The sequence below is a fragment of the Pinus tabuliformis genome, chromosome 7 (assembly GCF_031772625.1).
Source record: "Pinus tabuliformis cultivar Carrire ecotype Pingquan chromosome 7, CPIR1, whole genome shotgun sequence".
Lineage (NCBI taxonomy): Eukaryota > Viridiplantae > Streptophyta > Pinopsida > Pinales > Pinaceae > Pinus > Pinus tabuliformis.
In genome coordinates this window covers 1,559,140,009-1,559,153,626 of record NC_142293.1, presented here as the reverse complement: position 1 = coordinate 1,559,153,626, position 13,618 = coordinate 1,559,140,009, and the positions used below count along the sequence as shown (strand labels likewise).

Below are 13,618 nucleotides of genomic sequence, written 5' to 3'. Positions count from 1 at the left end.
GCAATTACAGACATCACATATATATCAATTCATGTATCCTCTAAAATATACAAAGTTGACACCACATCAAAATTTCCTTCTCATTCCTCACTGAATATAAGCATTCTACTCCATACGTTCAAAACAATACAAAATTATCTAATCCGTTGGGTTGCGATAGCCTGTGCTTAGCGTATAGCGCATGAAAAACATAAACATAAAGCTTCACTAGAGAAGCAGAATAAGTTGTCTGAATTTCATATCTAGGAAGTGGTATTATAAATAAATATGTCGAATAAGCTCCCAATGGTTCTATTAGTACATGTGATGATTAAGTTTAAATCACATTTTGGATAACCTGCTAAAATTCCTCAGGGTTCCAAAATCATTTGTAAGTACACCATCACAACAAGCAACTGATTCAGATAATGAGTATTACAATCAGTCCAATGTTCTGGAAAAAGGATTGGCTTTTACAATCTTTGATATCCAAGATGAATGGATGAGATTGAGTTACTGAAAGCACCTTGCCAATTTTATTGGATGCTCATTCTTGAGGATAGTGACAAGATCCATAGCCTGAACCAAAACAACACATGATTTAACCAGTTAGGCCCTCATTTTAATAGTTTATATTGAAAATTTTAGTGACCTGCACACTGGTATCTTCTTGGCGATTTTGGTTTAAAAATTTGAACTATACATTATGAGGGTGATTATAGTGCATAAATTGGAATATAGAAGAATACTTCCATGTCCAATTCCCAATATATGGAAATTTAATGTATGGAATCATATTAAGTATGAGGCACAAAAACAAATAATGCATCATACTTTTCAAGTAGCCAAAAAAAAGGAAAAATTAAAGGAAGACATTCCCTAGAAGATAAAATGAGTGGAATAATCCTTACCTGGATCTGGAAATGTGACCATACTAGTGCCTTTGAAATCACAATTCTAGTAGTTTCTACTGTGAATCTGATAGTAAGTATTCATTGTATAAGAAGCACGGGCATGAACAATATTTGGATTATAGTAAGGTCCACCTTGACGAATTGAAGCACGATTTTCACTACCCATCCCACAAGAAAAATCAAAAGACTCTTGAAGAACAGATGGATCAGAACTTGGTTTGGCAATGCAATAAAAAACACTGCCAAGGCCTCCCCTTGAACCTTTTGGTGGTCTTGAGAATAAATAAATCATGTTAGGTGGTGGGCTTGCAGGAGGAAAATATGGTGGAGGAGGAGATGCACACCAACCACAACTCAAATCTACATCATATAATTTTGAACCATGCGGGTTTAGCAGCCCAAAGTTCCTCTTAGTGGTTGGCCCTAGTTTATGGTTCTCATTAAAAAGTGCAAAAATAAAGGTATCTATGACTCTATAGGCCTCATTGGAGTTCCTTCATTGGAAGTAACATGTTTGATGACTCTGGTGTTATAATTTCTAGCATTCTTAGGATTCAATCCTATATCATCTGGGTCTCCTTTGGAAGGCCAACCAGTCTCAGAGACAGTTACAGGGATAGTGTCATTATGAACCAAAGCAACCATAATAGAGTAAATGGAATGAATTTGAGCATCTAGCATATTGTTATAGGTGAACCCTTTTGGATCTGAAACCCCTAAAGACTACCCAAACATCACATAGTCCATTGAAACTTCTTTGGGATTTTCTTTGTTTGCAAAATAAGGATATGAATTCAACATGAATAGAACACCTATATCATCCAAGAATTGGAGGGGAGGATTCATAATTGGTAGCAAACTAGTAGCAAATGTGGAGGCCGAAGGAGGAAAGGAACTTGAAAGGATAGCCATATGGTGTGGAGTAGATACCTTAATATCATCATCCAAGCGTAAAGAAACCAAACTAGAATGAATGTTCTGTATTGCAAGCACTAGTTCAGAGTCTAATGACCCATAACTATTTGTAAGGACCTCATTCCCTACGGTTATCATAAATATTAAGGTTGAAGGGTAATGAGGAGAAATCCTCTAAGCCACCCAAGCTTAGCTTGTAGTTGGACTTTCACTTATCCTATGGACTTTCTCATTCTCAAGACCCACAACAACTGCAATGCCTGTGTTGGAAAATGCTTACAGTATAGAGGAATATGAGTTGTAGATCTTGACTCTATTGACAATGATGTTTCCAAGCATCTTGGCTACCTGCTTCGGTGATGGAAATTTGTTCCTTTTTGTTCCATAGTTTACACCAATTCCATTGTTTGGTTGTGATGATTCCTCCGACTCATTTTCCCCTGCAATGTGAAATACCAAAAAACATACCACCATAACCCACATTAACGCAATTTTTGGCCTTAATGGATGCAGGAACCCTTCAAATTTCAAAAACCCACATTAACACAACATGTAGCCATTGATGCTTCAAAACACAGAGTCTGTATATATATTCAATGGATAATGAAGTTCTTAGATTGATTTATTACCTGTTGAAATCAAAAGAATCGAAATATAAGCAACAACTAGTAGAGTTTTATATGAATGCAGTCTCTGACAATCCATCTTGAACAAAGATACAATCGTGATACCTTCAATGCACCTTTAGACTACTACCCTTATTGGCTTAGAATGATCCATTCTTGATATATTTATACATTACACCATACCAACTTCTTTTTCTGAATTTTTTTTTTAAATCCAAGACCAAGATATTGTCTAATCCACCCCATATTATTACAAATATTCTAAAACCTTTAATAAAAATTAAATCCCTACTTAATAAATATTAATATTTAAATTAAAATTTTTGAAACTCTATTATAAAATTAAAAACAATAACAATAGTATCAATAAAATTATTAATAATTAAATTACAATTTTAAACCCTGTTCCAAAATAATAAACATATGAGACCACGTTGTACTGGTCACATCACCTGAGAAAAGGCTTCAATTTATATATATCTCACCAAACGCTCGCTTCGTCGTCTTCCCCATCTCGAAACAAGTCTGCAACGCACTACATCCTGCTCTGCTGATCTTCGATTGCGTGCTTGCGTCATAGTTTTTCATTCATTCTCGATACCTTTGTTTTCGTGGTTGCTCTGAATATGAAGGTCACCAGAAAGCCATCTGTCCTCGTCGTTCCTTCCCTGCCTACTCCGAAAGGGTTGCTATACCTTTCCAATATAGATGATCAACTGTCTTTCAGATTTCATATTCCCGTCGTCCAATTCTATCGCTTCAATCCGTCGAAAAAAAGTGAGGATACCGCCAAAGTTATCAGAGAAGCGCTGGTGAAGGTTTTGGAGAAGCGCCCTTCGATAAGCTCCTCGTGAACTGCACCAGCGAAGGCGTGTTGTTTGTAGAAGCTGATGCCGATGTTTCCATGGAGGAATTCAGAGACCTGCACCCGCCCTCCCCTACTTGGCTGATCTGCTGCATGATGTGCCGGGCTCAGAAACTATTACCAATTCTCCCCTCCTTCACTCATGCTTTGATGAACTCAATTCATGTTCATTATGTAACGCGGTTGAGATGCGGAGGGTTCATTTTCGCCCTTCGTTTCAATCACACCATGAGCGACGCGCTTGGCCTCGTTTAGTTCTTGAAAGCTCTCGGCGAAATGGCGAGGGAAGCTGCGAGAAAGAGAAATCCTCTCACCCCGGACGAATCCCACAGTTAAATTCCCCCACTACGAATATGATCAAATCGATCTCCTTCAGCGACTCGGGCCGAAGGCGAAGTGCCCGACCTTTGAAGCTCTGTCGGCGCGTCTGTGGCGTTCGAGAACAAGAGCTCTCCAACTGACCGCTGAGCAGGAAGTTCAGTTCTGACGGCCGAGCAAGATTCGACCCAAGACTTCCCAAAAACTTCTATGGCAATATGATCATTATGCCGTGCGCGAAGACGACTGCAGAAGAGCTGGGAAAAATTTTCTAATTCATTTTTTCAAATCACATTTACATTATGTATATACAACTAAATGAATATTACATTTTTATAGATTTAAATTACTATTCATTTTTATAGATTTAAATTACAAATTGTTGGATGCAATGTACATATAGTGTTGGTCAATTTGGCATGGTTGTTAACATGATGCTAGAATTTTGGGTTTCTTTTGGCCTAATAATTCAACCACTGATTATTTCATAACTTGTAATCGATGTTTTACTTATGTTTTGAAAATATTTAAAGAAACAATATTTATTAATGCTTCATCAGTTTTTCTAAAAGTTATCATAATATGTTTAATAACTTTGCAAAATGATGGAGAATTTTTTTTTTTGGGTTTCTTTTGGCCTACTTATTCAACCATTACCATCTCATAACTTGTAGTTGATGTTTTAAATATGTTTTGAAAATATTTAAAAAAACAATATTTATTAATGCTTTGAAAAATGATGGAGAAAGTAGGAGTTCAAGTAGAGTGGCAAAGAGTTCATTTCTATTTATATGAAAAATTCATTGTAAACTTGAGGATCTCAATAAATGATAAAATTAGAAGGACCAATTAAAATAGAAATTAAATAAGAATGTACCCTCTATTTGACTTATATATAAATTAGTTAGAAACTTGAATCATAAAGAATAAAGAAAGCATACAAATAAGAATTTATGTTTTGCTATCGTTAATTTACATGGATGATATTGTGTTATTAACAAATCATAAAAATATAATCATTTCATATAATAGTGGCATTTTCTTCTTACTAACAACAACAATTTTATATTTTATATAATTGTTGTTTGAACTGCAAAGTTAGAGAAACAAATTAGTTAGAGAAACACACACATAATAAAAGTTAAATAAAGTTTATGTGTCTCACATAGAATGTTAGAAAATTTATAAATAAATTTCAACTAAAGAAAATTTATATACATAAAAATATATACTTTACAAAAAATAGTATTCATGAAAAAATAAAATAAAAATATTTTTTTGTTATCAATCCTACACAGCTTTAATCTATATATCTATAAAAGCATACAATGTTTGTCTCACTCCGTAATCTTATTTGTAAATATAAAGTGATTAGATATCACAATGCAATTAAAATATCCATAAACCGTTGCAACTAAACTATTGATTAAAAAAATATTAGCTAATATACCATTTAATTATGTTAGGGCTATATGGTATCTGAAGACAAGTAACTTTTAACGGCTTACATACCTCAAGTTTGGCTACTAAAACTGAATGCAATTTGACCTCAAAATAGGAAAGAAAAACTTTGATGTAAAGAACATACGATGAGTTCTTAACACCAAAAAGTGTAACGTCAGTTTCTGTCGTGTCGCTGAGAAGTTAACGCACTAAATTTTCTTTGGAAACAAAAATATGACTTACAAATGGTTTAATGACAGGTAGTTTAAATTTTTTTTGGAAATAAAAATAGGACTTACAAATAGTTTAATGAGAAGGTGACATTTTTATTAGAAAATAGTGGAAATGTGAGTATAATTTTGATAAAACTAGCGGAAATTTTTGGAAATTTAGGTTACAATTGTTAAGTTTCAGAATTTTAGATTTTTTAGGAATTTTTTATGGTGTTGAATTCATTTTGACTATAAAAAAATAATTCAAACACTTCCAAAATAGATTTTTTTGAAAAATAAATAAGTAAATTTCAATGAAATATAATCCACTGAATACAATTGTTGCTTCAATAACAACACCATTTAATAATAAAAAATTACGTTAATAATTATGAGAGAAAGGTCCAAGTTCAATTCTCATTCATCCAAATGAAATTAAGTAATTCAGAGAAAAGTCCAAGTTCAAATCTCATTCATCCAAATGAAATTAACTAATTCAGATAAAGGTCCAATGTCCAAGTTCAAATCTCATTCATCCAAATGAAATTAACTTTTGTTTTTAAGAAACATTAAGTAGTAGAAATAATTCAAAGTGCAAATAAATTCTCAATATAAAAAAGATCAAGAAGAAGCTAAGCCCCTAAACACTAGAAGGTTCAGAGAGCATAAATTTTTTATAAGCCGTGTATACATGAACATGAACCTACATAACACTGAGAATTAATTGTCAAACAATATTTTAATCTTGAAAACTTAAATGAGAGTAAAATTAAATAGTGCATGGAGACACCTAACCATCAAGATTTAAGCTTAGACTTATATTTCAGGTCAACGAAAATCAAAAGTAAAATATCAGAGTTACCTGTGAACTCATAGAAGATTTTGCCCAAAATACGTGTAACGTATAAGACACATAACAAATGATGATCGGTAAAGTAAATTAACCAGACAAACTAATATTGAGAATCAAATAGAAGAAACCATACAAAATTCATACATTAGCTACTTTAAAACCAAGTTACATACATCAAACGTTTTCAATGGTAAACTCCTAAAAAAATTATAATGAATATGAAAACACATATCTCTCTCCAATACCAAGTAAAATCACATATTACAATAACCATAGAATATGATTAATTTATTAAATATTGCACATCCATAGAATCCCATTCATTTTAGGCCAGGGGAAACCTAATCCTCGCCATCAACAACATTTCTCGCACAACCTACAACACCACAAAGCAGTAAGGCTGCAAATCCATTAAATAAGAAAACGAATCAATATTACAAAAATCATTGAACGTGAGTTCAACAAACCAAGCATATAAATAAGTGGGAAGTTGAATTGAATTCATACCATCCTTCAATGAATCCTTTCTCTTCTTCTCGTCTGCATTTTGATAGGGACTTGAGTAGGGTTACGTGATAACCACTCCAAAAATGAGTCACTGTAAATGAAAACTATTTATAATTATCAAGTAATGAAACAATTGATGAAATTAAGAGAAGAGGACAGGAACTTAGAGCTTCTTATTTTTAAGCATTGAAAACAAAGACAAAAGCAAACCCACTTACTTTGAAGTCATTATTTGGATTAACGGTACCTGTGAGTGTATTCACATGAGTGGTTAATCGATTCGAATTTCTAATGTGAAAAAGGATAAGCAGAGGATATATTGGTGTTCTGATTCTTGCATTTCTATTTACTTACAAGGAAGTGTTTTTTTTTTTTTTATTTATTTCTATTTACTTACAAAGAAATGAAAAATTGTTATATTAATGAAGATATGGTCAGTTATTTCAAGTTGTTTTCAGTTAAACTAGTTCTCAAAGTTGATAGAACTAGTGGAAGGTCAGTTGTGCAGTTAGACAACAGTGTCACTCAGCCCAAAATAGCTAGTGCATGCAGAGAATTCGAGTTCCGGAGCTCTGGACGAGATTCCAAGGCAGTGTAACATCAATTGTAGACTAGTCTTGAGTGTATAAGTGTTGCATGCAACCAAATTATCAACCTTGGGAATTATGCACTCAATTGGAGGAAAACTCCTAAATAATAGGGGCCTAATTCCTCATGAATTGCACAAGGACATAGGGGTTGAAGCTGAGGCATAATTTGACTAAGTTTGGGTCAGAGCTTCTCATTTAGCAGAGAGAGATTATTCACTTGTAATACATCTCTATTCATCTGATTAATGCAAGTAGGCATAAGTGGTTTTTAGAAGTTGTTTTCCTTGGGAAAAATATTGTGCATGTGTGTGATTGTTATTCTAAATTGTGAATTGAATTCCAAAAATTAGTAGAGTAGGATTGGGTCTCTTGATTTTAGATAAAACTTCTTGAGCATTTGCAATTCTACATCATATTTCTACAAGGCCTTCTCCACTATACAAGTAAAAAGGCAATCAAAATTCAATGAATCTATAAACATTCCTCTGCCAGAGCAAACCCAGGAATTTCCCTTTACCCTTACTCCTAGGTGTATAACTACCCTACATTGCTCCCTTACACTTCAAGACATATGCATATTAGAAAAATGATTTCACATGCACATTGCAAATTTCACACTAGGATAGATCAACCCTATTGCACCCACACCTACTCAATCCATAAAGAATCACATGCAAGCATCTAGGTGCAAGCTTCATATGGCATCCATTCTTAACGTAGATGCCTAGTAAAGAAACATGGTAATCATTACTCGACATGCAACAACCTTTATCCTTGAGAGAAACCTTCTATCCTAGCAAACCTTACACAAAGCATGCATGTTAAAAACTAATACTTCAGATTACCCATGCATGTGGTGGCTAGTACATATATAGCCACCATACAATTTGCTTCACGTAAGACATTCCTTTTGTCTTTAAATACCTTCCTCATCATGTTCAAGACTTGGGGACTTTTTATTGTCACATTCCTTAGTTTTAAACAACATAAATATCAATGTATTATGAGTAGATCCTAAATTATGGCAACAATGGAATGCAACATAAGAAACGATCCATACTATAAAATGTTGAGCTTGACTATTATATATGGAAAGGATCATTAACCACTTCGTTGTGTTGTTACAGTATAAACTCCTGAGTTATTGGTTTCATTAAAAAATTCATCGAGTGTTGTTTTATTGATCCATACCAAACACTCCCCATGATTAATAATATTGACATAATTACATTTTAACAAAAATGTTAATAAAAAAATTCAAAGATGATGAACCATTTGTCAAGAGAGCCATCTTAACTTATATTTCAATCCTTTTGCAGAGCACTATTGTATATAAATGACATATTCATCCAACAACCTTTTCACAGAGATGATAATATTTCTTAATAGGAATGCCCGAGCGAGTTGTCTTGATCACAGAGTTTTTCACGATTACTTTCACAAAATTCATTGATACAACAATTCTATCTGTGAACTGATTTTTTCTCATATTTACAGTAAATTACTGATAAAATTCATTTCTTCCTAGTGTTGATGATATTTTTAGCTGATAGATACCTCATAATTTTTGTCTTCAAAATTTATTTCATGTCATTTTAAAAAACCCTGAAGAAATTGAACTCCTCTAATATGTAACTTGTGCCTACAAAGATTTTCATTATTTTGGGACATTTATGTTAGTGTAACTTTCTTCTTAAATTTAACCTCCCGCTACATTCTTTAGAAGATATATAGAAACTTAAATTTCCCTTGTATTTCATTGTCCATATATAGAATAAATATTATATAAAGATGAAATGGATCAATTTTCACAATGTCGTTATCATGTCTTATCACTTAAAACAATTTGAGACTTTAAAAATTACCATTCTAATCTCAACAAACTCATCAAACTTTTAACTTGTCAACGGGTTGTGAGGGTACCCCCTCTTTATGTGTTATTAACAAGATAACTAGTTTGGAAGCAAAATTACATCCTTAGTTGGTCTAGGGTTCAAAATTGCATATACCCAACCCACCCCTCATAACAAATCCATATTATCTTTCCCGCCATAATGCCCTCCTTGTCATAATGTCACGAAAGCATCGAGTTCCCCACTTTTGCAAGCATGCTCTACTCCCAACCTTCCATTTCTTGTTTACTTATTTCATCAGAGGTCATTGAGAATGATAACACTATGCTAATGAGATTGTTTACAAGCCTATAACAATGACTAATTCATCCAAATACCAAATTACCAATGAAATTTGTTTGTAAAAATGGAATAATGAAAGATTCAACCAAATCACAGAGATCATCAAATAATAAAAATCAGACTCAGTAATCCTGCTTGCAAATTATTTTATTATAGAAACAACATTTGCAGTAGAGGTAACATTTTTGGAGTCATTAGGAATAAATATAACAATAAGCGAAGGATGTTACATCAAATATAAGAATTCCATATATCAATATTAGTGTTTAATATTGAAGATTTAGAGTGATGGAAAAATTTAGTTTGGGAAGATGATAATGTAGAAATTAATCTTTCTCATCTTGAATGTTGAATACGAAGAATATATATATATATATATATATATATATATCTATATATATATATATATATATATATATATATATATATATATATATATGGATAATATACATGTTACTATCTGAATGACTCATCAAATTTTAGTATCTAAAGAGTCCCTTCCTAAAAGTCCAAATAACCACTATAATTATGACATTAAATTCACCATTTTTATTAACAAAACAAAAAGCATTTCCTTAATGATAACAAAAGTTGATGCTTAACCACTTGTTTGAAGAAACATCTCTGAAACATTTTCACATGAAAGAGATACAAAAAATGATGAGTTCTTAGCTATCCCAATACTCATAGAAACAAAAAAGTATGGGCTATAATTCCAAAACTGCATCTAATAATTCATCTACCTTTTGATTCAATATTTTTTGTTATGCTTGAAAGAGTACCATTGAAAACTATAGAAGAATATTTTGAATTTCCTAAAGCAGGGGAAAGACATACATTATCTACCACAACATTTTTGCATGTTCAATCTATCACCAATTTAGAGTCATCAGTGACCTCTAATCTGGATACTCCCTACTTACTTGCAAAATGAAGAAAGGTCTATAAAGCTACAAACTCAACCTTTTTGTTTGAGCCTTTGCACAAACAATATTCATATGATCCACAAATTGATGTAGATATTCCATTGGAATTGTGTAACACCCCAAAGTGCATGAAATTACTAAGGTTAATAAGTTAATTTTATTATCTGTTACTTTAAGTTTTATTACATTATGTTGTGTAACAATAAGTGGTTGAGGTTGGAAGGCCAAGAAAAATAAATTATGGTTACCTAAATATTTGGTAATGATACTTTAACAAAAAATAGAAACTTTTTACAAGAATTAAAAGAAACAGTTACAAAGACAGTTACCCAATCTTCCCTGAAGGGAGATTTAGAAGGGAGCAAAAGAATCGAGGAGATATCCTGGAGCTGGAGGAAACAGACCAGTGGGAGAATTCTCGAGAAAGACAGTCAGAAAAGAGTACAGGACTTGGGGGTAGGATTGTAGTCCAGGAACCCAAGGTACTTGACTGTAACTGGAAATAATTAACTGTGATACTAAAAGAAAGTGTTGGGGGGAGAGTCTGGACGTAATTTCCAGAACTCGTGGCAGGGAGGAGAGACTTTTCAACGAGGATTGTTGGCTAGCTGTTGCTGTTATTAAAACAGATAAGTACCATGAAATGCTTAATTTAAGAATTGGTACTATGCTATATGGTAATAATTTAATTGATTAAGTAGGACATCTTACTGTCTTTAGTATAAAGAAATTCTCTGTATGTAGTACGGATAAGCAAGGAAGTTCTTCAGAAAAAGATACATTAAAACAGTAGATGGAGTATATTTAATTTCATTCTCACTATAAGGAACAATAAAAACTCTCTGATGAAATTATGTAAAGAATATTGTAGGTAATTTCCGTGTATGAAAGATTTAACTTAGTATAAAACAAATGAGATTACGCTCTTAAGTATTCAGAACGAATTGTGCAAAACCTTCATGGAATACACCCAAGGACTAGTTGTATTATACGTGTCGAGATTATACACATATGTTACTGCTCCATAATTTAACTACAACATGCAACTAGAAAATGCAATGAAGATCTGTTTGGAAAGCAGAGGTACCACCTCATCCGTCACCCATGTAATATCTATCAGTCTATGAATAAACCCTTGTATAAACCCTCATTCTACAAACCCTTATTAAAACAGTTAATCCACAATGACCGAATAGTATTCAATAACAATAATACTCTGAGATTAGAACAGAGTCAGTCGACCCTTTGCGAAATATGAAAGGGCATACCCAAAATATCAGTTAACTTACAAATGTATTACATATTAGCATATAATCCACTATGAACAAACAATTAAAGTTCCAGAATGACGCCTTCGAGTCAATTACAACCAAAATCTTAGAGTTTTTTAGCTAATAACTTAATTGGCATAAGAACAAGATACAACAACAAAAAGAAATATGTTCAGGGACAAGTAAATTTTCCCCATATTGCTCAAACCATACACAGAGTCTGTCAACTCGCTTAAACGACTAACTAATTAAGGAGTACAAGAAATCTAGGCAGCTCTCTGCTCTCGACTCAGTGGAACATTAAACCCCTCTTTAACTAAACTACTGAGGACCAGAATGCCAACCTGGAAACAACTAGCGAAACCATAAGAGTTTGAATCTTGAAGGGTAAGTTCCAGGCTTGCACGAGCAGAACAGGGTAAAGAGAATACCTGTCATAAACCACATTCAAACATAAAATTATTAATTGGCTATCTAACAGAGATAAAAATTGTGAAAACACATGTTTCATTTTAAGAAGAATGATACCTGAAACTGGAGGATGTACTCTCCAAGCGACCACCTGCACATTCACCGAAACCCTTAATAAATCATTCTAAGCTCAAGAAATTGTCAAAAACTCATGAGTCTTCAAGTTAACGAAGTTTACCTTCCGAACCTCGGAGTATAACTATTGGCATCGCTCTGAGATACCCTCGACCCAACCTAGACAAAGGCAACAGTCTATCAGCCTTGGTAAGAGCCATGTCTTCCAAAAAATTAAAAGAACTATTGATATTCTATATTAAACAACACTCTCCTTCTCCGGACCAACCATCATAACCAGTGCAAGCCACAAAAGGAGGGACTGCCCCACTGTAACCCTCAGCAAATCATTTCGCCATTACAGAGCAACAAGAAGCCGCAAACCAAAGGTAACACTGAATCCACAGGATGCTGGGTGTGAGGAAGTGGTTAGGTGATAAAATCCTAAACAACCACCACCGTTGGATCGCCAGATAAGAATCGACAGAGGTGAGGTGGGCATATGGCACTTTAATGCTGAACTAGGTAGTGATCGAATATAGCATCATCGGTCGAGATCACGCCATGTATCCCAACGTACAAGGACCAACTGAGCCAGAGAAAGGTAGTAAATGCCAAGGTACCGATGTGGCCATGTGATCCACTAACACTAACCTCCGTGGCAACATGGTAATATGTACATGTATTAAGCACATACAATTGGAGGGTGAGCTGACCGATTCTACGACAGCCATAAATCATATCAGAAATTAAATGCAGAAATATAAATATGCATCGGTAACCAAGTTTCTGGGTAAATGAAATTATATATATATATATATATATATATATATATATATATATATATATATATATTGTTATTATTAATTTTGTTAAAAGTGACTGTTACAAATGGTATCAGAGCTTAGGTTCGTACACTGAGACTCTCTAGGATATATGTACAATTATACCTGAAATAAATGTGTTGAGTATATAAAAATATATATAATAATTAACTATGTAAATGTATGTATAAACAGTGAAAAGAAAAGAAAGTTTAGAATGCAGAGGAGCTCCGGACCACCTGAATCACCCGGAACAACATATGTGAAAGCTAATCTGATATTTGGATATAACTAGGTGAGGAATCCCGACAAGCTAATGCAATGTTACTCGAAACTGTACAACGGCTGCCTGCGGAAATGACAAATTTAAGAACAGATAATGAATGGTTGTGTTTAGAACAGGAGAGAATTCTAAGAAGTCTTTCCAATCGATAGAATCAACGCCACCCAGACCCCAGTGCGGAAGACTGGGAAAAGACCTCGACAACTCAGAATGGAGAAGAAAATGTTGAGTCAGCTGAAAAACATAGGGAAGATGAAGAAGGACGTTCAGACAATGTCTCCGACCAACGTAAAACCAAAAGACAAAGTCAGAATTACAAGGAGAATTTAAAAATATCAAGCCCTCACTCTTTGAGGGAGAATCTGAAGAGGC

General features: G+C 33.5%; 1 pseudogene; it reads right to left on the bottom strand.

The window, feature by feature from the left end:
- Positions 1-526: 526 nt before the first annotated feature.
- LOC149253947 (glucan endo-1,3-beta-D-glucosidase-like) lies at positions 527-12,360 on the bottom strand (annotated as a pseudogene).
- Positions 12,361-13,618: the final 1,258 nt, after the last annotated feature.